Raw genomic sequence first — 27,327 nt, forward strand, 5'->3', positions numbered from 1 at the left:
GGTCCTGACGTCTCCTTTTTTACCCAGGTGTGGTGTGCCACCTTCACATCTAGATACAAGCTCTGCTTTCCACCCGATGGTAACACCAGTGATTGGCCTCATAAGTAGAATAGGCAAAATTCAGTCAGGCTCCTGCTTTTGTGGAGTTATGGCCTTCTAGGTAGAAACAGGTGCTAATCACTTAACCACACTGAAAGGACATGAGGTAAGTATTTCCGAGGAAAGGAGCATTGATCTACAAGAGTGCATAAGAAAGGAACCTCATCAGTAATTATTTTGCGATGGACACTGGATTAATAGAAGAAAGGCCGAGGAAATATGGCTGTAGTCAGAGGAAGCCTGTCCTACTCCATCTTAAAGCCCTTTTTTGAACATCTTAGAGCCTGCACCCATCCCGACACCTCTTTTCTCTCCGTGCACTTTGTATCGGATTTTCTTCTTAGGGCCTGTTCTCAGGCTCTGTGACCACTACGGGCATATCTATGTCACTCTGCCAGCTGTGTTGTTTTCCTGGAACATAAGCAAAGGGAGGACAGTCTGGCTTGAATCTTAGAAAACTCCATTGAACTCAAGCTGCTTCTTGGCATCTCAGAGCCTTCTTGTACACAGGCTCGGCTTCTGCCCAAATTAAGCAATCTTTCGGCCCTACCTTCTAATTCTGCACCTTTATCCCTATCCCCATAACAGCTCTCACCCCATAATACACAGTGGGGGGTGGGAAATATCAAGGGAGACGAGATGAATTGAGTCAGCAAATGTAACAGGTGCTTTAAGATGTGGGTTGTGTTTTCCAGAGAATGTATCTTCCTCTTGTGAGCCCTTGGTATGTTTGCCACCCTATACTTTCCAGGTAACCAATATTTGAAAACCTGCTTGTGCTTGTGTAGTGGGTCATCTGCTTCCTAATGTGGGTCGGAGATGCTTATTTTAAAATACAGATGTCAAGTTCCACTCTGGAACCACTTTTCAGAGTATCTGGAGACAGGGACCTGGGAATATAAACTTTTACTTAGCTCCACCCCGTCCCCCGTGAATGTTTTGTTTATTAAAGTTTGAAAAGGATTGCACTGAGGATAGTACATAAATGTTCTTCCCCATGTCCAGCATGAAGAGGTAAGTTGGATACTCAGACTGTAGGACACCAAAATGGCACATGCAGAGTAAGGGAAAAATCTCAGCTTATAAAGCAATCCCTAGAGGAAAGTATAAAATATGCTAAACTGAAAGGTCAACATCATGAATAAAAATGACCAAGGTACAGATTGATTCTTTACAGCATTGTTGAAGTAGGAAAAATATCCACATATGAGGTATTAATTAAGCTGTAATACATTCACACAAAGAAATACTACGCAGCTGTATAAAAGAATACAACACTATATATTGCTAAGATATGTTGTCAAATGAAAAAAGCAAAGTTCTTTTCTTAATAGATATTTATTTATTTTTAATTTATTTCTAAAGTCCCAGTTAATTAACATACAGTGTAGTATTGGTTTCAGGAGTAGAACCCAGTGATTCATCACTTACATATAACACCCAGTGCTCATCCCAGTGAGTGCCATCACCCCACCTACCTCCCCTCCAGCAACCCCCAGTCTGTTCTCTGTATTTAAGGGTCTCTTATTGTTTGCTTCCCTCTCTGTTTTTATCTTATTTTTCCTTCCCTTCCCCTATGTTCATCTGTTGTGTTTCTTAAATTCCACATATGAGTGAAATCATATGATAGTTGTCTTTCTCTATCTGACTTATTTCACATAGGATAATACCCTCTAGCTCCATCCACATTGTTGCAAATGGCAAGATTTCATTCTTTTTTATTGCCGAGTAGTATTCCATTGTGTGTGTGTGTGTGTGTGTGTGTGTATACGTTCACATACCATATCTTCTTTATCCATTTGTCAGATGACGGATATTTGGACTCTTTCCATAATTTTACTATTGTTGATAGAGGAAAAAAGCAAAGTTCTGAGCAGTCCATATGGTGTACTTTCTTTTACAAGAGAAAGAGGAATGTACTTCCTAGGGGGAAGGTAAGCTCTGTATTCATATTTCCTTATGTTCCCGTGACAAAATGCTGGAGGGATACAGAAGAAACCAACAAAAGTAGTGTGACATATTGTTTGCAGTAATAACCTTACAGGCTCACGCTTCTCTTTATTCACTCTTTTTGGGCAGTGCCGGGCCGCACTGTCTCTGAGTTGTCCACGTAATTTGCTTTGGCCAATGTGAGGCAAGGAGAATTGGGGAATTGCCTTGTCTTGCTGCTCTTGGAGCCTTCTGAGTGCCATGTGAAGAAGCCCAGGCTAGGCCAATGGATGATGAGAGACATATGACCCAGCTGCCTATCCACTTCCCACCCCCCATAACCTAGTCAACAACTTATCAATTGCAGAGTGATGTGGAATATAGGCTGTATTAATGGGATTAGACCTTACACATTGAAAGACATTAGTCGGAGACCACAAAGGAGAGCTGCTAAAGAAATCTATGGAAGCCTTCTGCTTTTTCATCTGATGCTGTTCCTGAAGTCACTGAAGGTCAGCAGGGCAGGTAGTCGAAAAGAAAAGGTGAACACAACGCAAGAGGGATTGAGGACAAACTAGAATCTCTGTCTGTCTCCCATTGCATTGAATCTGTTTGCTATGGAGATGTACATGTGCCTGGCTCAGGACTCAGGCAAGCAAAGGAGGACATCCATTGGAGCTGAAGGAGTGTGGGTCTTGCCATTGCCCCACGGCCAAGGGAGACCTAGTTGGTCAACAACAAAGAGCAGGAGCTGCAGTGGTGCCTGGGGCCCTAAACCAACATTCCAAGCATAAATGGCAGTCACTTCCTTCTTACCCTCCAACATCATGCAAACGTATCGTGTTTTCTACCCTTATCCAGAACTATACAGGGAAGGGAAATGCAGTAGCAGGTAAGCTAAGTGAACACAGTATAATCATCACACCAATCTAGATCACCAGCCTCTAGCCAAGTAGCCAACTAACCCCAGAAGCAGGGAGCGTACTCAGTTCCATCAAGATCACCAAGACCAGAAAACCTGTTCAGCCCACCACAGAATCACGAGCTAAATAAACTGTTGTTTTAAGCCCCTGAGATTCTTGCACAGCAAAAGCTGATACAAGTGAATATCTAAAAATGATGAGGTGGGTAGATAATAGAAGAAATGGGGCAGGGCTAGTAGCTAGACCTCTCAGTGTATACCTTATTCTGTAAGACTTGTATCATTTAAATTTTGTAAACCATGTAAATGTATTACTAATAATAAAATTAACTTAAAAATATCTGAAAGGACTGCAGTATTTTACTGGGTAGCTTATTTGTTATTGAAAAGACACCATCTAAAGGGGGATAGGTGTATTTCTGAGAAACAGAAGGAGAGATGTGTGCCCACAGTCTTGAGTCTTCCACAGTCTTGTCCATTTCAGATATGGAACCAGCGTCCACCCAGTGTCTCTGTCAGATACCCACCTAGGAGTCAACCTGTCTTTTTGCCTTCCTTCCATCCTTGATTCCAATCTATCCTCAAGGTTTTGGATCCCATCTCTGAGATATCTCTCAAATATGCCATATTCTTTTTGTCTCCACTGCCATCGTTGGAACCCAGACTATTCCAACAACATCCCAACTCATATCCCTGCTACCATATTGCCTCTCTCCAAACCATTCTCTGTATTTACTAGGAGTTAAAATATGAACTGGATAATGTCATCCCTTCACTCCACCTCCTGCTTGAAGTCTTTGAATTTATGCAAAATTCTTGCCCTGATTTATAAGATCCTACAAGACTGTGCTCTTACCAATGTCTCTGATCTCCAGTGTCACTCTCCTAGACATATCCCACTTCACTCCAACTACACAGTAGCCTTCTTTTGGTCTCTCACTCAACACTCAAGCTCTTTCATAACTTTGGATTTGCACGTGATGTTCCTTATGCCTATTTCTTTCTTTATCTAATAGAACATAAACTTCATGAGGGCAGGACCCTGTCTACCTTGCTTGTTATTGTGTTCCTAAGTCCTAGAATAATGCTTTACAAAGTGGACTCTCAACTTCCTTGACCTTGTGGTGCAACAGGGGCATGTCTGACTCCAAAATGGACCCTCAACAAATACTTGATAGATGAATGAATGGATGAAGTAGAGTGGATTGAATTAATCTATCTCCTTCCAATTCCATTTGAGTATCCCTATTTTTAAGCATACTCTGTATCTTCTGAGATTTATCTGGCTCTATCCCTCACTTTACTCGGGTGTCTACTGCAATGTCTATTCCTCAGAAAGGCCTTCCCTGACTCCCATCTCATGTAGTCTGCACTTGACCCTCTCTAGGTCCTTATATATTTGTCACTCTTTGAAAATATATTATTTGTGTGCTTATGGCAGGAACTGAGCTTGTCATATTAAGAGCTGTAGCTGCAACACCTAGAATAGTGCTTAACACATAGGAGATGTTTGATAATACATATATACATATAAACATGCATACATACATACATGGAACAATAAATAGTGACTCTGCCTTGTTCTTCCTTGCTTCCCTCTGGGGACTGACCATCCTGGCCTTGAATTCCAGCCTAGTTCCCAAAACCCAGCTACCACTAACAGGACCATCCACAGCTGAGCATGTCAAAGTAGCATCTGCTTTGAATTCTCTACTTCTGAGTTTCATCTACCTCCTGGAACTCACCTTCTTTTGCTGTTTTCCAATTGCTACTATATTGACCCATAACAAGATTGCTCTATACACTTGAATATGCTTGGTTTGCCAAACTCAACCCTCTCTCTCACTGTGTCTCCCCATCTAACCTCTCTTGGAAGGTCTGGAGCCTGTTCCTTTTGCCTCTTCCAGATGCCTCTACTTTCTTTATGTAACTGGATAAACCTCCCTGACTCCTGAGACATGACTGAAGAAACAACAAAATCAAGTCCAAAGAAAGTGAAGGAAATTCAGCAGTGCCTCTTGAAGCTTTAATTGTTCACTTAGAGCTGTGTTATTTTTCAAAACAGCTGCACAGAATCCCTAAGTTTGAATATACCACAATGCATTCAACTATTCCCCTACTGACAGCCAACATATGCACAAGTAAGTATCCTTGTGCATATCCCTTTGGAGACATTCATTGTGATGCAATTTATATAAAAAGAAAAAAAAATCTGCACATTTTCCATGGCATGGGCACATATGTATGTACATAAATGCACAGCAACTATCTATTAATAGTAGCTACTTCTGAAGATCAGGGTTCATGTTCAAAGACACTTCCACCTTCTCTATTTTAGTTTCATAAAAAGCAAAATGCAAGTATGTATTACTTGTGTGATTAAAGATGATTAAAGCATTAATGAAACAATTTTAGCTAAAAACAATTAATGTCATTTTTCCAAAGTACTTTTCTCAGGGATAGTAGAAAGTGGTAGTGTGATTAGGCTTTCTCATCTCTGGGTGAAGGTATGGAATGTTGCAAAAGGCAAGCTGTCATGTTGCCCAGGGAGGAGGCCATCTGACAGGAGACCATTACCCAATTTAGCAGCCTGGTAACCCATCCTCCTTCAGCTCATTTTAAGGACTTCTAATTTTGTTTTTGTTTTTGTTTAAGATTTTATTTTTAAGTAATCTCTATACCCAACATGGGGCTCAAACCCACAGCTCTGAGGTCAAGAGTCGTATATTCTACTGACTGAGCCAGCCAGGCCATAGCCTTTTTTTTTAAATATTGGAAGAGTGACCAATATTTAAAAATTGACAGATTTGGGGCACCTGGGTGGCTCTAAGGACTTCTAATTTTTACTTTGAACTCTGTCTCTTGTGTCAGGAGAGTAGAGTCTAATAAATGGAAACCTGTCTCAGCATTTCATCACAGATTTCTGGAACATAACTGCATATCTATAAAGTCTATCCAGGACTTCCCAGAAAAGTCCAGGCCTGGATTCTCCAAATGCATCACAGTGCAGTGATTGGGTTCCAAAGCTAAGTTAGTGGGATGTCATGGGTCTATCATCTGGTATCCAGGTCATTGAGTTGTGTTACAAAGATGTGATAACAATGGAATAGTGCACCCTTGTATTTTTGGGGGGTTTTCTTTCCCAGGTGCTTCCTGAAACCTCACATATCTTTGCAACATAGCAGTGTGATAATTTAAGGGCAGCTGTCACCATCCCTATTTTATTGAAGTTCTTTGTTCTAGCAGTGCTGGCCTTTCAGTATCTTGGCCATCTATCCCAGGGCCTTTGCACTTGCTGCTTCTCTTCCTGGGAATGCTCTTTTCCTAATCCCCTGGTAGGATCCTTTTCATAGTCCCCAAATCATCTTCTAGAGAAACCCTCTCTGACCATGCAGTTACCCCTCCAGTTACTTTCTATTATATCACATCTTATATTCTGTATAGCACATATCACTATGTGGAGCTATGTAATTGATTGATTGATTGATTGATTGATTGATTGATTTTTGTCTTCCTCTCTCCAGTTGAATGTATAAGAGCTTAACATTTTGTAGTGTTCACTGCAAAATACCCAGCACAGTTACAGATAACCTGTAGGCACTCAGGAATATCTTTTGAACACATAAATAAATAATTTCCCAGAGACTAGGCTAGAACAGTGATTCTCAGTCCAGGCAGGCTCATTAGAATCTTCTGGAGGGCTTTTAAAAAATACAGCTCCCAGAGCCACCCTTCAGAGATGTCCATTTAACCATTTAACAGGCTGGCCTAGGTCTTGGTATTTTTTTTAATGTTTTTTTTTTTAATTTTTACTTTTGAAAGAGAGAGACAGAGCATGAAGTGGGGGAGGGGAAGAGAGAGAGAGAGAGGCACAGTATCTGAATCAGGCTCCAGGCTCTCAGCTGTCAGCCCAGAGCTTGACCCGGGGCTCAAACTCATGAACTGCAAGATCATGACCTCAGCCAAAGTCGGACGTTCAACCGACTGAGCCACCCAGGTGCCCCTAGGCCTTGGTATTTTTAAAAGCTGGCCGGGTGATTCTAATATGTGTCCACAACTGAGTATCCTGGGCTTATGGTCTTTCTAGACTTTTCTGATGCTGTTGCAGTTCCCCAAGAGGAAGATGATGGTGATAAAGACCACAGGGAAGGTAGGTGAGATGTGGTTGGACTTGGGCTGGGATATAAGATATACAACTGAGACCAGCCAGGTAAAGATGTGCCCCAGATCACTTGCTTTATCAGCAGAACTGAGACAATGACCCACATTTTCTGACTAAAAATGGCAGAGCTCAAAACAATAATAAGAGAATATTATGAGCAATTATATGCCAATAAAATGGACAATCTGGAAGAAATGGACAAATTCCTAGAAACATATACACCACCAAAACTGAAACAGGAAGAAATAGAAAACTTGAACAGACCCATAACCAGTAAGGAAATCGAATTAGTAATCAAAAATCTCCCAAAAAACAAGAGTCCAGGGTCAGATGGCTTTCCAGGGGAATTCTACCAAACATTTAAGGAAGAGTTAACACCTATCCTCTTGAATCTGTTCCAAAAAACAGAAATGGAAGGTAAACTTCCAAACTCTTTCTGTGAGGCCAGCATTACCTTGATTCCAAAACCATACAGAGACCCCACTAAAAAGGAGAACTATAGACCAATTTTCCTACGAACATGGATGCAAAAATCCTCAACAAGAGTATTAGCCAAACAGATCCAACAATACATTAAAAAAACTATTCACCACGACCAAGTAGTATTTATACCTGGGATGCAGGGCTGGTTCAATATCTGCAAAACAATTCACGTGATTCATCACATCAATAAAAGAAAGAACAAGAACCATATGATCCTCTCAATAGATGCAGAGAAAGCATTTGACAAAATACAGCATCCTTTCTTGATAAAAACCCTCAAGAAAGTAGGGATAGAAAGATCATACCTCAAGATCACAAAAGCCATATATGAACAACCCAACGCTAATATCATCCTCAATGGGGAAAAACTGAGAGCTTTCCCCTAAGGCCAGGAGCAAGACAGGGATGTCCACTCTCGCCACTGTTATTCAACATAGTATTGGAAGTCATAGCCTCTGCAATCAGACAACACAAAGAAATAAAAGCCTTTCAAATCAGCAGAAGGAGGTCAAACTTTCACTCTTTGCAGGTGACATGATACTCTATATGGAAAACCCAAAAGATTCCACAAAAAAACTGCTAGAACTGATTCATGAATTCAGCAAAGTTGCAGGATATAAAATCAGTGCACAGAAATTTGTTGCATTCCTATTCACAACAATGAAACAACAAAAAGAGAAATCAAGGAATTGATCCCATTTACAATTGCACCAAAATCATAAAATACCTAGGAATGAATCTAACCAAAGAGGTGAAAAATCTATACACTGAAAACTATACAAAGCTTATGAAAGAAATTGAAGACACAAAAAAATGGAAGAAGATTCCATGCTCCTGGATAGGAAGAACAAATATTGTTAAAATGTCAAAACTACCCAAAACAATCTACATATTCAATGCAATTCCTATCAAAATAACACCAGCATTCTTCACAGAGTTAGAACAAATAATCCTAAAGTGTGTATGGAACTGGAAAAGACCCTGAATAGCCAAAGCAATTTTGAAAAAGAAAACCAAAGCAGGAGACATCACAACCGTAGACTTCAAGCTATACTACAAAGCTGTAATCATCAAGACAGTATGGTACTGGCACAAGAACAGACACTTAGATCAATGGAACAGATTAGAGAACCCAGAAATGGACCCACAAACATATGGCCAACTAATCTTTGACAAAGCAGGAAAGAATAATCAATGGAATAAAGACAGCCTCCCAGCAAGTGCTGGGAAAACTGGACAGCGACATGCAGAAGAATGAACCTGGACCACTTTCTTACACCATACACAAAAAGAAACTCAAAATGAATGAAAGACCTAAATGTAAGACAGGAAGCCATCAAAATCCTCAAGGAGAAAGCAGGCAAAAACCTCTTTGATCTTGGCCGCTGCAACTTCTTACTCAACACGTCTCCAGAGGCAAGGGAAACAAAAGCAAAAATGAACTACTGGGACCTCATCAAAATAAAAAGCTTCTGCACCGTGAAGGAAATGATCAGCAAAACTAAAAGGCAACCGACAGAATGGCAGAAGATATTTGCAAACGACATATCAGATAAAGGGTTAATATCCAAAATCTACAAAGAACTTATCAAACTCAACACCCAAAAAACAAATAATCCAGTGAAGAAATGGGCAAAAGACATGAATAGTCACTTCTCCAAAGAAGACATCCAGATGGCCAACCAACACATGAAAAAATGCTCCACATCACTCATCATCAGGGAAATGCAAATCAAAACCACAATGAGATACTACCTCACACCTGTCAGAATGGCTAACTTTAACAACTCAGGCAACAACAGATGTTGGCGAGGATGCAGAGAAAGAGGATCTCTTTTGCATTGTTGGTGGGAATGCAAGCTGGTGCAGCCACTCTGGAAAACAGTATGGAGGTTCCTCAAAAAATTAAAAATAGAACTACCCTACGACCCAGCAATTGCACCACCAGGTATTTATCCTAGGAATACAGGTGTGCTGTTTCAAAGGGACATACACCCCAATGTTTATAGCAGCACTATCTATAATAGCCAAAGTATGAAAAGGGCCCAAGTGTTCATCAATGGATGAATGGATAAAGAAGATGTGGTATACATATATATAATGGAGTATTACTCGACAATCAAAAAGAATGAAATCTTGCCATTTGCAACTACGTGGATGGAACTGGAGGGTATTACACTAAGTGAAATTAGTCAGAGAAAGACAAAAATCATATGACTTCACTCATATGAGGACTTTAAGAGACAAAACAGATGAACATAAGGGAAGGGAAACAAAAATAATATAAAAACAGGGAGGGGGACAAAACAGAGGAGACTCATAAATATGGAGAACAAACAGAGGATTACAGGAGGGGATGTGGGAGGGGGGATGGGCTAAATGGGTAAGGGACATTAAGGAATCTACTCCTGAAATCGTTGCACTATATGCTAATTTGAATGTAAATTAAAAAAAATAAAATTAATAAAATAAAATAAAATAAAATAAAATAAAAATGGCAGAGCTGATCCGGGAACATGTTGCCTATCACTTCTTGGATGCCCATTCCATAATATTCTAAAAGACCCTACAGTAATCAGTGGAGAGACTTTGACTACCTGCTTTCTGGGAATTTAGAATTGCATTTAAGTGGAATTTCTGCTCAAAGAAAGAAGCTTTTGGATATAAACCTCCTCTCATTACTGTTCTTTTCCTCCTCTTTTTCCTCCTGCTTCAATTTTCTCCCTCTCTCCATTTCTTTTTCCCTATAATCTTAGTACTTTCTATTCCCCCAGAACTTTCTAAAATATTTCCTCAAATATTTGAAAGTTTTCTTTTCTTTTCTTTCTTTTTCTTTTTTTGTTTGTTTTTTTAATTCCAAAACTTGGAGAGTTCACTGCATAGTGTTGTGGGCAATCTATGGATAAGAAAAATTCTTCATCCAAACATTCCATCTCATTCTCATGTAAAGAGGCCACACAGATTATAATTTGCCACAAATCCCAAATGATACTCTCATCTTCTCAGAACAGAAAAATGGGGAGAAAATTGGACTGCAGGCACTTGACCCTTCTCCAGACTGTGGAAGTTGCAAAGTTCCTGGAAAAACAATAGACTATCAAGGTCTTCTGGGCATTTGGGGAAGATGGGTCATATGCAATTTTGAGTTTGGGGAGCTTCTAAACAAATCTCCTCTTCTGTCAATTAAACAATTGATTTATGAGGAGTGAAGTTGCCACGTGGTTTGGATACACCATGCTCTGGGGATGAAAAGAGAAGGAAATGTAATTTTGTTTGGAAGACCTTTTCGACTGTTGGCTGTTTAGTAGTGAGAACAAAATCTGGGTGCGGAAAGGATGAAGAGGGGGTGGGGCTGACGCAGAATGGAAGGGTGGATTGGACAGAACGCACAGTTTGAATCTAGTGAAGCATTGCCTTGCATGCAGCCATGGGATGGTTTGGGGGCCCCATTTCCTAGATTCCTTTAGGGTCTCCTTTTTTTCTGATGAAGTGGTGAGGAGACACAGGGCATGTTGGGTTCAGCACTCTTGGCAGCGGTGGGGGAGCTTGTGTTTTGTGCCTGTGTCTGTAGACACGTGTGAAACTTAGCAGACCTGAGGCTTGTCTCCACAAGGGAGTTCGGGGGGGAAAAGGCCAGGTGGGACATGGCATGGTTATTACAACAACCACACAGCACACATTGTCCCTCCTTGATTCGGCACTTCACATTCTCCAGTGAAAAATTAGTGGAAAATGCTCATTTGTGTCAGGCTTTCCTTGTGATTTAAATGCTGTATGCTTCACCCAGGACACCTGTGTTTGTTGAGCAATACTAGAGGAGGCCTTTGAGAGGTTTACAAAAGACCAGGCAGTGAAAGCGATGAGTAATGAAATGGAGGTTCCCCCTGGGGTTGAAGAGAGAATGTGGGAAGATGTTGTTGGGAGGAGGGGGTAAAAAAGAATAGGGTAGTAGGAAAAGTGAGCCTCTTTATTCATCCATGCAGCAATGTTATAGCTGTTTATGGAGCATCTTTACGACAAGGTACTTTCTTAAGTCTGGTGGATTTCTCAAAGTGAGTCAGAGAGACTGCCTTTCTCATGTTTGCTCGACCTAGTCTTACTTCTTTTCTGTAGAGACTTTCCTGGCTCCCAGGTGAAGGTATTGCTCTCTTCTCGATCCTTCAGTATCCCTTTATGCAGACTTCTCCTCTGGCACTGCACATTTGTTGTATTCTAATTTTCTGTGTCCACATCCACCTGCCTCATAAGGCTCTGAGCCCTGCAAACAGAGATCATGTCATGGTCATCCCTGATGCTCATGCATATGGAAGTGCTCAGTAAAGGCTGAATAAATGAATTTGAATTAATATTTAACTTGCACAGGTAGACTGTTCTTCACATATTTATAAATAGGATGCTGCTGCTGCTGCTGATGATGATGTAATTTCTTAATCTGTTCCGGGAACTGAGGAGGCAGGTTTGAAAGTGACATGTTGAGACCCATGGATTTTCTATTTTGTTCTTCAATCAGCAATGTCAAAATGATCCCACAGAGGATTGGTGGGTGGCCCAAAACTAGTGGTCATTATTTAGACACAGTTGATATAGGTTGTTTTGTTTTGTTTTGTTTTGTTTAATCAGTGTGGTCCTTTCCTAACTCATTGTTCTCTCTCCCCTATTGTTCCCAAACCATGCCCTCAACATGTGCCACATCCATGAAGTACTCATCAACAATGTCAATAATAATAATAATAACCAATGTTTGTTGAGTTCTTCCATGTGTCAAGGCTTATTCTGAGTGCTTCAAATGTTTTGTTTCATTTATTCCTCATGAAATCAGATGAGGCTAATACTACTATTGTTCTCATTTTAAAATAAAGAACCCTAGACACAAGAATTTAAGTAACTTGCTCAAAGTCACACAGCTTATGAGTGGGGCAGAAGCAAGATTCCTGCCATGCAGTTTGCCTCTAGGGACTGGGCTCTTAACTTCTATGTTATTTTGTCTCCCTGATTTGGCTACTGACCCTACGGGAAGTTTTGTGTTGAGGATCTGTTGCTAGAGGGATTCCTTGAATTGACTGCCCCCTCTGAATCCTCAAGAGTGGGTATCACCCCCTCTGAGAATTTGATCTTTTCCAGACTGAGCCAGATATTGCTTAGTGTATTCCTACAAAACTTACTGCTCTCCTTTTTCATATGGTATCAATTCTAATTGTCTAATTTCTTGTCTGCTTCCCCCATGAGCTTGCAAATTCTTTAGGAACAAAAACTTTCATCTCTCAATGCCTAGACCCAGTTGCTTAAGAAATATTTGTTTCGGGGCACCTGGGTGACTCAGTCTGTTGAGTGTCCAACTCTTGATTTTAGCTCAGGTCATGATCGTGCAGTTCGTGGGATCAAGCTCTACATGGGGACTCTGCACTGACAGCACAGAGCCTGCTGAGGATTCTCTCTCTCTCCCTTTCTCTCTGCCCCTACCCCATTCATGCTCTCTGTCTCTCTAAGTAAAACATTTAAAAAAAGAAATATTTGTTTAATTAATTAATTAAGAAAAAATTGCAATTTACTTCCAACTTCTTGAGAACATTTCCGTAAGAATGCTTATTACTATATTTATTCGTTCGCTATTGCATCCAATGATTTGTTCATTCTTTCAATTATATTTACTGAGGGAGGACCTGTCTGTGTTAAGCATTCTTCTGAGGGCTCAGGTGAGAAAACATGCATGGTTCCTGTTTATAAGAGGCTTGCAGTCCACTGACATTAATCAGAATTGTCTAATCACAAGTTGGGAGATTGCTATGGGAGAAAGGGAAAGGGTGCTATGTGAAAATATAAAACTGAACAGAAGAAGAGTTCCTGAATCCTACAATCCTACCAAAGGTTCAAGTGGTCATCCTTTGACCCCTGAGGATATGCCCCTGAGTCAATAGCCACTGATGATAGTGGGCCAATTAAATGCCAATTTGGAAAGTGTGGACAAGTCAGTAAGTTATTTTGTAACAAGTCTTGCTTTTTTTTTTAACTCATTGGGTTAAAGAGGATCCAATAATCACTGAATCCAACTTCACATACACTGGAATAGCTTACCTAGAATTAAGGTTCTAGGTAAATTGATTATGCAAGGAGAATGATAATCAGTCTCACTCAGTCTGTGAGGATTTGTTCTATGTCCCAATACTATTCCCGGTAACAGAGACCAATAGCTACCTGGAAACTTTATGAGCCATTTAGGAACTTATCTTGATATGCTCAGGTAATTTTACACAGAATTCAGAGCAAGTCATCCCAAACCAAGTCTGAGTTTTGCCAGCGATTTATTTCAATTTTGTCTTGGTGCTACCCTCTGGTGGGTAAAACCTGAGAGCAGAAATCGAACTTCTAATCCTGGAGAACATACTGATAGAGTGAGTTTTTGTTTTATTTAGGAGAGGGATCATAAGATATTATTAAAACAACTTGAACATCTGGTTTGGGGATAAAGTCATTTTATTGTGCGACTGCCAAGCCACAGAGCCAAGTTTACCAAGAAAGCCTCCCTCTCTCCCAGCCTTCGGTAAAGTCTAATACCCAACTATAATAATATGCACCCTCCAACACAAACGAAGAGTAAAGAGGAGCAGAGTGAGGTCTTCAAGACTCAAGGAAAATTCACCTGGTGGTTGGAAAATCAGAGCAATACAGAGCAGCTACACTCCCTACCGAATCTTTTCTCAACCTAACTGGTGCCTATTCAAACTCTCAATGAAAACATTCAAAAAAGAAGCAATATCCAAAAGAAGTGTTCATTGAATCCCAGTAAAATTCCTCCTCCCACCACTTCTACCTCTTCTCCACGAAGTTGAAAGATTGACATTCAGTCTTAGAGAAAATAAGAATCAGAGTTAGTAAAGATCTGAGAGGATGCGTGGAATGGGGCTCTTAGACTCTCTACATGTGTCAAGTGTTCCTGAAGTCCTTCCCTGCTGCTACTCTATTCCTTAAGTTACCTGGACATGGCCTTAAGTTACTTAGTCTCATTCATCTACTCAAAAGATATTAGTGAGTATCTAGCAGGTAACAGGCTCTGTGTCAGGCACTGAACTCTATGATATGATGGTGTAGGCAACTAAGATACAATTAAACAGACACGGGGCGCCTGGGTGGCGCAGTCGGTTGAGCGTCCGACTTCAGCCAGGTCACGATCTCGAGGTCCGTGAGTTCGAGCCCCGCGTCGGGCTCTGGGCTGATGGCTCAGAGCCTGGAGCCTGTTTCCGATTCTGTGTCTCCCTCTCTCTCTGCCCCTCCCCCGTTCATGCTCTGTCTCTCTCTGTTCCAAAAATAAATAAACGTTGAAAAAAATTAAAAAAAAACAAAACAGACACATACATAAAATTAGTGCTAGTTGTAAAAGAACTATGAAAGAAACAAAGCACTGGGAATGTAACCACTTGGCCCTCCCATTTCTTCCATTCACACCCATGGCTGACCTTTTTGTCAATTGTGACAGCCTTTCCCACATTCCAGACAGCTGGTACCAATTGGTCAAACTGGCAAACAAATTTAAGTCTACCTGTTGCCCCCAAGCCTAGGTTCTTAGACAAGGATAATAAAACCCCTTAATAGGATGTACCTATGTCATGTGTGCCTACTCATAGTATCAGAGAGTTGGAAAACAGGCTAAAGATCTGTTTTTGTGACCCAGAGTGGAGCAGTGACCTGCCACAATCTCCCAGGTCACCAGTGGCAAAGCCCTGGTTGGGACCCAAGTCTCATGAATCCAATTCCAGGACCTTCACATGTTGTCTTCAATGGAGATTGTAACATTTTGGTCTTATCCCACTTGACCATCTCTCCATTCAGTAATTGTGATTTCATAACTTGAAGAACCCAGAAGAGGGAGGAACAGAAATTTACAAAGTTTAAGAGGAGTCAGGTAATTTTTCTGGTTGGCAAAATGAATCAATGAGAAATAGATTGTAGAGTCTTTAAAAAGGAAAAGCGTATCCAAACTTAGCAAATGAACAGGGATTAGGTTCCTTCTCTCTTAAATGTGTCAGATTTTCCATAATGTGGATAAATTATCCTCCTTTTGAATCGTCACATTATCTTTTCAGGGGTGGGGATTTGGAAAGAAGGGGGGGGTGGGAGTGAGGGAGATGTGAAGGCAGGACTGGACCATCTCTTTTTCATATTTGCTAAAGGCTCTTGAATTGACTACCCACCCAACACAAATGCTGAGAATGATCCATTATATGCCAAACCAATGACACCAGTTTCTGCATCTGATAGCAGTTTGCCAGAGGAAGTCAACTATAAACAGGTTTGTAGTCAGACAATCCAAGACTCCTCGCAGAATTGACTCAGCGGTTATTTTGTCCAAGGTACATAGAGCAAGTTTGCTAAGTCTGGGTCATTCTGATAAATTCTTGAAAACAGGGACCCTAAACTGCAAGGGGAGAACATCAAAGATCTCCTGGGGCTGCAACTAAGAGCTGGCAACTGGCCTATGTCCTCGCTTCACTCCAGCCCTGGGCCCGCAGCAAGAGGAAGCTCACTAGGCAGGAGTCTTCTGCCTTCTTTTTAAGGCCATTTGCTTAGCCGTGACTCCCTTGAAGAATCAGAGCTTCCCAATTTGAAAAAGTCCCAGTGGATCATCTAGTCCAGCCGTTTCTCCAGGGAGGTAAATTAATATTTTCTTTAACAAGACTATACTACAGGCTTTCCCGTGGAGAGAGAGGGGTTACAAAACAGTGAGTTGAGTCGTCCCCAGAGAACCCAATGGGAACAGGAGGTGACTCCCTGCCTCAGGTAAGAAAAAAAATTGGATTTAATAGGATGGTAGCCCTCAAACTTTTTGCAAACACCAGAATCACCTGGAGGGCTTTTTAAACATAAATTCTTGGACCTCACCCCTAGAGCCTGCGATTCTGGTAGGTCTGGGACCAAAGAATTTGTCATTTCTTTTTTTTAATGTTTATTTATTTATTTTTGAGAGAGAGAGAGAGAGAGAGAGAGAGAGAGAGAGAGGTGGGGGGGAGAGGCAAAGAGAGGGAGAGACAGAATCTGAAGCAGACTCCAGGTTCTGAGCTCTCAGCGTAGAGCCTGATGCAGGGCTTGAACCCACAAACTGTGAGATCACGACCTAAGCCAAAGTCAGATGCTGAACCGACTGAGCCACCCAGGCACCCCAGAGTATTTTCCATTTCTAGCAAGTTCTCAGGTGACACTGATGCTGCTGATCCAGAAACCATACTTGGGGAAATTTTATAATAGGTAAAGAGGAAAAAGAAGATAGCAACTGCCCAAAGTTACCACCTTCTGGAGGACTCAGACAGGGAATTATAAGAGCAGGCATTCTCCATAGTTAGAGGGACATTAGTCTTCTGTGTCCATTAAATGTCATATTTGAACTCAGTGGGGAAGGGAGGCGTGTGCCAGCTGAATTCCTTGGGGGGATTCACTTACAAAATATATAAAAAGATAAATCCAGGTGCTATATGCAGGGCAATGTGGCTGAGCTCCGGAGAGAGTGAGGGGGCTTCCTTGGGTCTGGTGGTCTGGTGAATTGGGGTGCACATAGGGTAAGCAGGAGAGGAAACAAGACCCATTGTGCCTTCACAGTATCACCAAACATATGATAGGTTGTAAATTATATGTTCTTTTGTTTTTCCAATTATGTGAACTTTTATTCATATTTAGCAAAGCTCACAATGTGCGAGAAAGAGCCCCAGACCAGGAGTTGGCAGGGCCCAAGCCTGGCTCCACCTCGGTTAGTTTTGTGATGTGGGCAGGCTGCTTTAGTCCTCTGCATCTCAGCCTCTTCTTCTGTCATCGGGAATCACAATATTTGCCCTATAATCCTGCTGAACTCTTTGAGGGTCCAATGAGCTCAGGTGTAAAGGCACTTACAAGAATATGAAGCGTTATGGAAAGGGAAGAAATTATTTCTCATTCATTCATTCATTCATTCAACAAAGTTGTATTGGGTGTCAGCCACATGTTGGGCTCTGTTGGTATCCTGAGGAACAAAATAAACAAGGTTCTTGCTCTCTGTGAGGTAAAAAGGAAATAATAGGCTTTCTTTTCAGTCGATTTTTTCCTACTCCCTCCCCTCCTGACCTTGCCACTACTGAGAAAACTTTTAATGGGACGAACAGAGAGCTAATAGATGCAGCTTTAGAGGTTTCCTGGGAGTCCTCAGGTGCCCTCACACGCCCTCTCCAGAATACTGTGTACTCTCATCTCTAAGCACACACTGACAGACGAAGGGAAAGAGTCAGAGAGCCAGCAAGAAGGGCGGAAAAGGCCTTGCAGTAGGGTCACTGGGTCCCAATCCTTGTACTCAATGGACAAACTTGGGTGAGGTATTTAAAACCTCTGTGGCTCCATTTTCATCTGTCATATGGAGATAAGTTGGGGCTAAGATTCAACAGTACTCGGTGTCTAAACATTGACATACTTCTGCAACAGTTGGTATAAGTTTTTGCCACTTGAGTGTCCCCCATCTCTGCTACTCTGTGCATTCAGGCCCCATCCAGTCCTGGGAGCCCTGGCTCTTGCCATGCTCCAGCAGCTAGGAGGTGATGGTTAGCACAGCTGACATGTTGATACTGGCCCCAGTGCAACTTCCATATCCCTTTTGATTGGTTAGTGGCTGGTGGTTGGTGGTGAAACCTAATGTCAAATATTTTTGACCATCACTTCAATATCACTTGTCTAATAAAGCTTTTGTGAAGATCGCATAATGATCTCAATAAATGAATGTGTCTATTGCTACTATAAGTGGATACTCAGTACGGTTTTGCTTCCTCTCAGGCAAAAGCAGATATCATAGTTATGAAGGGTGGGCAGAGGTGGGCAGAAAGGAAAGAAGGCAAGAAGTTGTTTGAGAAAAAGCAGAGAGTGAGAATATTGTGGGAGAGACACTTCTCTCCGGACCTGGCATGTGCTTAGCAAGTGCCTTCTTGGTGTCCAAGAGTCCTGTCAAAGGGCTTGAAGCCCCTTGAATGGAGCACAAAGTGTTATTGTTATATAGTAACAGCTCTTGCCCACATTGCTAATTTATTCCAGTCTAATCTCCTCTTCACGGGGGAGACGCTGAGAGCCTGAGCATTTCTCCCTTGCATCGCCCTTCAACCTGCTCCTGGGAGAATAGCTTCCTTGTTTCCCTGGGGCTCCCCTCAGATTTGCACTTTCTTGGCAAACCTGCCAAAAGGTATCAGAGTCACCAGGCACACCCCAGAACAGTGATATGTTTGGAATTTAATCAAATGCCCCACAAAATAGGACTATTTACTTTACCCTTGGAAGCGCTCACTTTAAAAATATTTAAAAGTGATCAAAATACCAATCGTTAGGACTCTGCTCCTCACAGTGAGCTTCCTAGGATTTAGTGTTTTGATACACACCTCACTCTTCCCACGAAAGGGGTCTGACATTTCCCCGATTCTGGCGTGTTAGCTCAGTGAGGGGCACGAAGATGGCTGGGATGCGATACTGGTTTTCAGTGATACTTCTCTGCCTTGTTCCTTGGCATATCTTTTCTTGCCGATGGGGCCTAGGAGAGCCTCTCACAGCAGTACCGGGTGTCATGGTCTCACTGCCCGGAATTACGAAGCTAAGAGTTCCAACCTGGTGGCTTCGAAGGCAAGCTGTAGGCAGCCACAGCAGCCTGAGGGTCCAGGAGCCCAGAGAGAGAAAAAAAAAATCTGTTGCTACTTAGCCGTCTTTTCACTCCCCACTTGTTACTCCCACTGTGCCCCCTGCCCCCACCCTAGGAGCTGCATTAAGGCTTCTCTATGATTCTCAACCCTTAGACCCACCCTCCTCACCACCAGACTCTCAAAGAAGCTACAGGCTCACCCACTGAACTGAGAAGATGGGTGTTCCCAACTCACCACTGCACGCCACCTCCAAAGCTTTTCTTTTGTTCCTTGGTTGGTATCACTCTCTCTTCCTTTCCTTTGCCCTCAGAGGAAGAGTTGTCCTCACCAAACTGAAAGTCTCCACCTGGGCTGATGATCAAATATCCCTCTCCCACCCCCGTGATCTTATCTCTTGGTTATTTTCTCCGTTTGGGGACCACTTTGTCCTTTCTCACAGTTTCTTTCCCCATTTTGTAAGAATGTCCTTCCCAGCATGTAAACTCAATACAAATATCTATCTCTTAACAACCTGAAACTAGCCCACCACCCCTGTCCTCTCTGTCCTCACTGGAATTGTTGAATTAGTAGTCTACACTGGCTGGTTCTGCTTCTTAGCCCCTTTCATTCCTCACACCCTGCAATCTGACTTCTACTCCAAGGATGTTATTGAAAGCCTTACAAGAATTGGTGAAATAACTGTTTCAACTTTGACTCCCCAGTCAACAAAATCAGCTGTTTTTTCTTTTTTCTTTCACAGTCTTACCCTCCCCCTACCCCCCTCCAGGGCATATGGCCCTATTGACCAAATGGGTGGTAGTTCTCCTTTTGCACCAATGAGGTTTTTCTCAAGTTCCCTAAATGGCTTCTCCTTGGCTGAGAAAGAAAAGCATTCCCAAGATTCCTTTCCTTTGCTCCCATTCTTTCACCCCTCCCCTCCCCATCCCACCCCCACACTCTTTCCCTGCCCCGCCCCTTCTCTCTCTCAACAGGGTCACCCACTGCCACAGACCCTTACCTCGGTGAAACCAACTCCCAAATCCTTTCCTCCAGAAAACTCTCTTGCCTCCTGGATTCCAGACCCATAATTCTAAGAATCGGCTGGACTTCTTCTTTTATATGTCCTGCTGGCATCGCAGCACAAAGTTTTCAAGACCAAAACCATCCTGTTCTCCTCCAAACCTACTCAACCTTCTGCCTTCTTTATTTTTGTAAACTGTGCAAATATTACCTTAGTCATGCAAACTAAAAATATTTGACTCTTTGCTCTGCCTCACCCCATTTATTTAACTCACTTTTTATGTTAGGCTGTTTCCTGAGTTGTCTCTTGGCCGCTCTCCCTCCTTTCTGTTGTAATTGTTATCACCCAAATTTACACGTGTCAGGACTCCTGCAATAGCCTCTTAAATGGTTGTGTCCTTGATTTTATGTTCTTGTCAATTTGTCTTACACACATCAATCTTCCAGAAGCCCACTTCTAGTGAAAGTCTTTTGTTGATTTTGCCTCTCTGCTCAATTAAATTTGGACTCTTAAAAATGCTATTTAAGGCTTTCCATATGTTGGTGCTAAAAGATCTTTTTCAGGCTTAATTCTCACTACTGTCCTATAATTAACCTATTTTCTAAAAATGAGGTGGCATTTCCTAGTTATGCCCAATGCTTTCCAATTTCTGTCCCTTTGTTTCTACTCTTTCTTTTGCTTAATACCCCCGAGAGCACTTTTGCTCAAATGCTGTAGAATCTATCCCTTCTCTGAATCCTTGCAAAACTTAGTTTGGGCCTCCTTGTGTCCCTGACCATTGTCAAATTTATATTGCCCAGTTTGAGAGATTAACCTCTCAACTTTTCTCCTGTCCAGTTTGTAAGACCTTTGTGGGGAAAGAGTATATCATAGACATCTTAAGAATCTTGTACAGCACCTGGGCTGATACTACTAAAGTAATTTAGATCTATTAAGCTTTGCATATTATTTTATGGCCTTATACATCCAGGAGAAAAGATTAAACTGAGTTAACTACCTTAATATTGGCTCCCCAAATTAAAAAAAAAAAGCAATATCTGGAAAATACCCTCAATAACTAACAAAAAAAGAATTGGTTATTGAGTGCAGGGACCGTGAGTCAGTACCTTGTTTATGTCTCCCACAGGATTAAATCCAGTTCTGAGGACATAGTGAATGACCAGTTTTCATCAATCCATTATAGACCGTTGATTTACTCCTAAGGGACTCTCTGGGAAACTTTCCTTGATGCCTCAACTCAGGTGAAAGCTGACAACATGTGTGGACCAAACCTGTGTCTAGAGCCATGTATTGGCTGAGAACCAACCACACAAAATCTTGTTTAACAATTGGTTGCTGACAAAGCTTTATTAAATGAAAATAAAAAATAGTTGGCAGATTGGATCCAAGTCTTTTTAAAGCATTGCTTTTTACAGTGTGTGTGTGTGTGTGTGTGTATGTGTGTGTGTGTGTGAGTGTGTGTGTGTGTGTGTGTGTGTGTGTGTGTGTTTCCAGGTGCATTTGTATATTGTGCCCTGGCTGCAATGGAAACAAGCAGTCCTATCTTCCTTGGGGCAGTTGGAGCCCTCTTCAACAGGTAGACTCCTCTAGCCATCTTGGACCATTTCTGTGCCACAGGCAAAGTTTCCTTCTTCCCAAACTTTATTTTGAAGCAAGTTCAAGGAAATTCAAAACAGCAGAGTTTGGTAGAAAAAATAAGAAGTCTTTTGTTCAGCATGTACAATTTGAATCGTGTCAGGAAATATTGCTACTTCCATTTCATTACACTTTACTTTGGAGGAATTTTTTTTTTAACGAAGTCAGGAGAACTCTAAGTCAGGAGGCTGTCCATAGCTGAGCTTCACGGACAGATGGCCGCTCAAATACATAACAAAGGGTCTGTTGTGATGTTGCCAATTCTATTTCATGAAATCTTTTTTGGTATAAACCGGAGAAAGCACTTTGTTCAGTTAAAGATTTTTTTTTCAGCCGGCTGTCTTTGCCAAGGTCAATGTTTCTATTACATGGGGGAAGTATACACTCCCTCTGGTGGCTGATTTAACACATTTGTCCTTACCAAAAGACCCATGGATCTCAGTAGCTAAAATGTCCTAGTGTGATGTGCGTTTATTTAACAAATATTTATTGGGTCCTAGTTATATGTCAGGCAACGTACTAAGGTAACTGGAGTTGGAAAACCCAGGGTCTTGCTCGGGGTCTGCAATATACTAACCATCGAGCTTGTTCACAAGGCAGCCACTAACCTCTGTGTACTTCATTTTCTTAATCAAGTGTACATCCTCACTGCTTATCTCCAAGCAGAGCATCCAAGATCGAAAAAGATAAAATAACAGTAAGGGGGATTATATGTTGTAAATTAGATGAAGTCACTTTAATGCTTAAAATAATTTAATGTCTTTTCCTTGCCTTTAAAATAAAATCCAACCAGGGCACCTGGGTGGCTCAGCAGTTTAAGTGACTGGTTTTCTGCTCCAGTCATGATCTCACGGTTCGTGAGTGCTGACAATGTGGAGGCTGCTTGGGATTCTCTCTCTCTCTCTCTCTGTCTCTCTCCAAATAAATAAACATTAAATAAAACAAAACAACAAAAAAGTGAAATAAAATCCAACCACTTTTCATGGATTCAAAGACCCAGAATAATCTGAATGCTGCATTTTTATCAACCTCATCTCATACCATTTTCCTGCTGGAGAGTCTCATGCCTCCACACTGGCCAAACTCATTTCCTTAGAAGTGTGATTTCTCCCATAGGACCTTCCTATGTGCATCCTCCTCTTCCTAGTAAACTCTTTCTCCTGCTCTTCACCTGACTCTTACTTATCCTCATTGGAAAGCCACTTTCTCAGAAATTCTTTTGCTAACCACCAACTCTAAAAAATGGTTCCCTTTGTTATTTTCTTTCATAGAAGCTTATTTCCCTCAATTTACCCCATAAAGAAATGTATTTGTTTGTGTGTTTAAATTTTTTCAGACTAGGCTACGCTTTTTTCATTCTGCACTAGAATGAAAGCTCCATGAGCACAGGTGCCAGGACTCTATAGGTCACTTATGTATATATCTCACGCCTGTGTTACATAGCATCAATTTTGAGACTTTCTGAATGGATGGATCTTGTGGTATGTTAGAGAAATGTGAATTCATTATTTTTTTAATATAATAATATATAGTATCTAAGAAAAAAGAGGAGGAAATGAAGTTTGGGAAAGAAGAGGTTGATGTAGTTAAGTATTATTAGGATATGAACTTTTTTTATATAAAATTTTTTTTGTTTATTTTTGAGAGAGAGAGAGAGAGAGAGTGGGATGAGGGGCACAGAGAGAGAGGCTCCAAAGCAGAATCCAAAGCAGGCTCCAGATTCTGAGCTGTCAGCACAGAGCCCAAGCGGAACTCAAACTCACAACTGTGAGATCATGGGCTGAGCTGAAGTCAGACACTTACCTGAGTGAGCCACTCAGGTTCCCCAAGATACGGACTTTTAAAATTATTTTAATTATGTACTCAATCATGTTAATGCCACATAGCTCATGACTGTGTATTTAAATAGAATTATAGAATTTTATCATCTAAACTACTTGCAGATGATAAAACTGAGTCCAGAGATGTGAAGTGATGTATCTAAAGTCATACAGGGAAGATACAGGACTAGAACGCGTGCCTCTGATCTAGAGTTTTTTTTGTTACATTGTGCATGTTCCTGTATATCATTATTATTATAAGACCTCATTTTTTCCAACTTTAGAAACACTTTTCTTTAGGTTTGTTTGTTTAAGTAATCTCTACATCCGATGTGGGGCTTGAACTCATGACCCCAAGATCTAGAGCCACATGCTTTTCCTATTTAGCCAGCCAGGTGCCCTAAAACCTCATTTCTTAAAGCTTGGTAGGTTTATTAAACTGCTGTATTAATTCCACACTAAAGCAACTGTAAACAAATTGGTTAATATTTATCAAGCATCTTGGGGCGCCTGGTTGGCTCAGTAGGTTAAGCGTCTGACTGCTGATTTTGGCTCAGGTCATCATCTCCGGTTGGTGAGACCGAGCCTTGCATCTGGCTCTGTGCTGACAGTGGGGAGCCTGTTTGGGATTCTCTCTCTCCTTCTTTATCTGCCCCTCCTCTGCTCAAGCATGTGCATGCTCTCTCTCACTTGTTCTCTCTCAAAATAAATAAATAAATAAACATTAAAAAAAGTTTATCAAGCATCTTTCATCCTGGCCTCCTGGAACTAAAAAAGACATATATCTCGTTCAGGTTCTTTCTCCTTCCTTCCTTCTTTCCTCTTTCACTTTTCCCTTACTGAGGGCATTTTGTCATCCTTTGTATTCAGAGGGTATTTTCCATCTGGAAACTCATACTCTTCAGTTCTGGAAAATTTTCTTGGATTATTTCTTTGATCATTTCTTATTCCCCATTCCTGTTGTTTTATTTCTCATAATTCTACTGTCCCTTCAAACTCTTCTATTGAATTTTTCATTTCTGCTATCACAACATTAATAATAACTCATTAATGTTTTTGACTAATTCTTTTAAAACAAACCCATCTTGTTTCAAAGGTACAATATCCTTTAACTTTATGAGAAAACAATTGGCACTATTTTTTTTAACTTTTTTAATGTTTACTTATTTTTGAGAGAGAGAGAGAGAGAGAGAGAGAGTAGGAAGCAGAGAAAGAGGGAGACACAGAATTTGAAGCAGGCTCCAGGCTCCAAGCTGTCAACACAGAGTCCCATGAAGGGCCAAACCCATGAACTGTGAGATCATGCCCTGAGCCAAAGTCGGTCGCTTAACTGACTGAGCCACCCAGGCACCCCACAAATGGCACTATTTTTGAAAGTTTTTTTGGTTTGTTTTTCTTGCATTTTTTGGTCTTTATGTTCCTTATTTTTCTGATTAGTATGTTTTAGTCACTGTCTTTCATGTTGAGGTTTTACTCAAATGTTTGGTGATCCTTGGATGTCCATCTTTATGTAAGAGAAGACAAGGTTGCCAGATAAGTTAGCAGTCATTTAATTTATTAAAAAAATTTTTTTAATGTGTACTTATTTTTGAGAGAGAGAAAGAGCGTGAGCAGGGGAGGGGCAGAGAGAGAGGGAGACACAAAATCCTAAGCAGGCTCTGAGCTGACAGTGGGACTCGAACCCACAGCTGTAAGATCATGGCCTGAGCCAAAGTTGGACACTTAACCAACTGAGCCACCCAGGCGCCCCAACACTCAGTTAAATTTGAATTTTATATAAACAATGGATACATTTTTAGCAGAAGTATGTCCCAAATATCGTATTTGTGTTTTCTAAATCTGGTCATCTTAAGAGAGGCGCACAAAGTAGCTGAAGAAAACTCTGTGTGCATGGATGGAACTTGTTGACTCCTGGGTGTCACTAGGTGATGTGGCAGAGCCATTTCATTAGAAGCTGCCCAAGCAGTAGTATCTTTAGGTCTTTACTGTTGGGCTGGTCAGAGTCCCCAGACCCAAATCATTCAATCTTCAGCCTAGGGACTAAAATCGTGGCTGTCAGTGTTCTGGGGGGCCGAGGTAAGACAGGAGGTTGCTGTTTTCATCATTCAGAAGGCATACTTTTACTGAATCTCCCTGTTTTCAAGAGATTTTCTCTGCGTTCAGTAATGCCTGGCATCCCTCTGTCTAGTAGCTTTCTGATACAGCCTCCCTGGAGAAGAAGGCAGCAGGGGAGGGGCCTACTCTCAAACAGACTGTTAGCAAATCTTATATCAACTTTCGCTGCACCCCGACTCTCAGAGGTACTCCTTCCTGCCAATTTCTGAGGCTTCTTGGGGTTTTGCAGCCCAAATCAGGTTGCTTCTGGGCTTCCCCCACTGTCAACTTGAATTTCAGTTTCATGGTTCTGCTAAGCCAGTTACCACTCAACCATCTGCTTTCTATCTTCTGAAATGTTGTTGTTGTTGTTTTCTTTCTTATTCTTTTTGTCCTTATGGGTTAATGTCTTTAAAATCAATCTCTTTACTGTCTTTTTAGTGGGTTTTGGAGGTGGAGTAATGTGAAGCATATGTTAAATCTGCCATCTCTAACTAGAAGCACAGCCATGAATTTTCAAACTGACTACAGAAGATTCAGTTAATTGCTTTTTTCTCAATTTTCTCTTTTGTAAAATGAGAAGGCTAGGGGAGATGGTTGTTGATGGACCCCACACAAAATTTTATGATTGTATAATGCCCTGCATTATCATTCTTAATGGAGGCCATCAGGTTACAACTTCCTAAACTTTCAAAACAAATTCTGTGTTCAGTCTCATAAAGAATAGACAAAGACACAGTTTACATTTTCAATTACATCACGCCTCCCTACTCTGCCACTTATCGTGGGACCTTGAGCCAGGACTTCTCTGAGGTTTATTTCCCCTCAAGTGGAGACAATAATATCAACTTCTTTCATAAGGCTGCTGAGACTAGCAGATGAGTTAAGAGGGTGCTTCACATATGAAAATTTGCTAAGCAAATGTTAATTGATGTGGCTATTTTTCGGATGAGGCATCTTCTCAGCACAATAATCCTTGGCCTTTTAAAAGTCTTCAGGCTGGGGAATTATAGTATTTACCTTTCATTGACTGGACTACCATAATTAGTGCCACTAGTCCCTGCAGGTTGCCAATGAATCTGTTCCTATTAGACATGAATACTATTACTACTGCTAAAAAGGGTCAATCCTGATTGAAAACTATTAATGCATCAGGTAATCCACCGAGTGCTTTATATATATCATCTATAATCTTTACAACCATCCTGCAGGGTAACCCATCTTACCATTGAACCCATCTTACAGGTAAGGAAATTGAGGCTCATGGAATTTCAGTGGTTTGGCCAAGTCCAATCGTTCAGGAAATAGTGGGGTTGGGATTCAAACCAGGTCTATCTGGCACCAAAATTCATGCGTACTCATTTCCTTATGCCACAATGCATTCTTAACTCTTTAAAAACCACTAATACCCTTTATAACATTGAGGTCAGAATGTGAACAAGTTAAGTAGGTTAGCCATGAATGGGCTGGTCTCAATTCCAGAGTCCCCACAGTGGATTCTGCATTCTGACCTTAAGAATCTATAGGTCGTGCTTTCTCACGTCCTCTGCTTTTGT

This window comes from Prionailurus viverrinus, chromosome B4, assembly GCF_022837055.1.
Source record: "Prionailurus viverrinus isolate Anna chromosome B4, UM_Priviv_1.0, whole genome shotgun sequence".
Taxonomy (NCBI): Eukaryota; Metazoa; Chordata; class Mammalia; order Carnivora; family Felidae; genus Prionailurus; species Prionailurus viverrinus.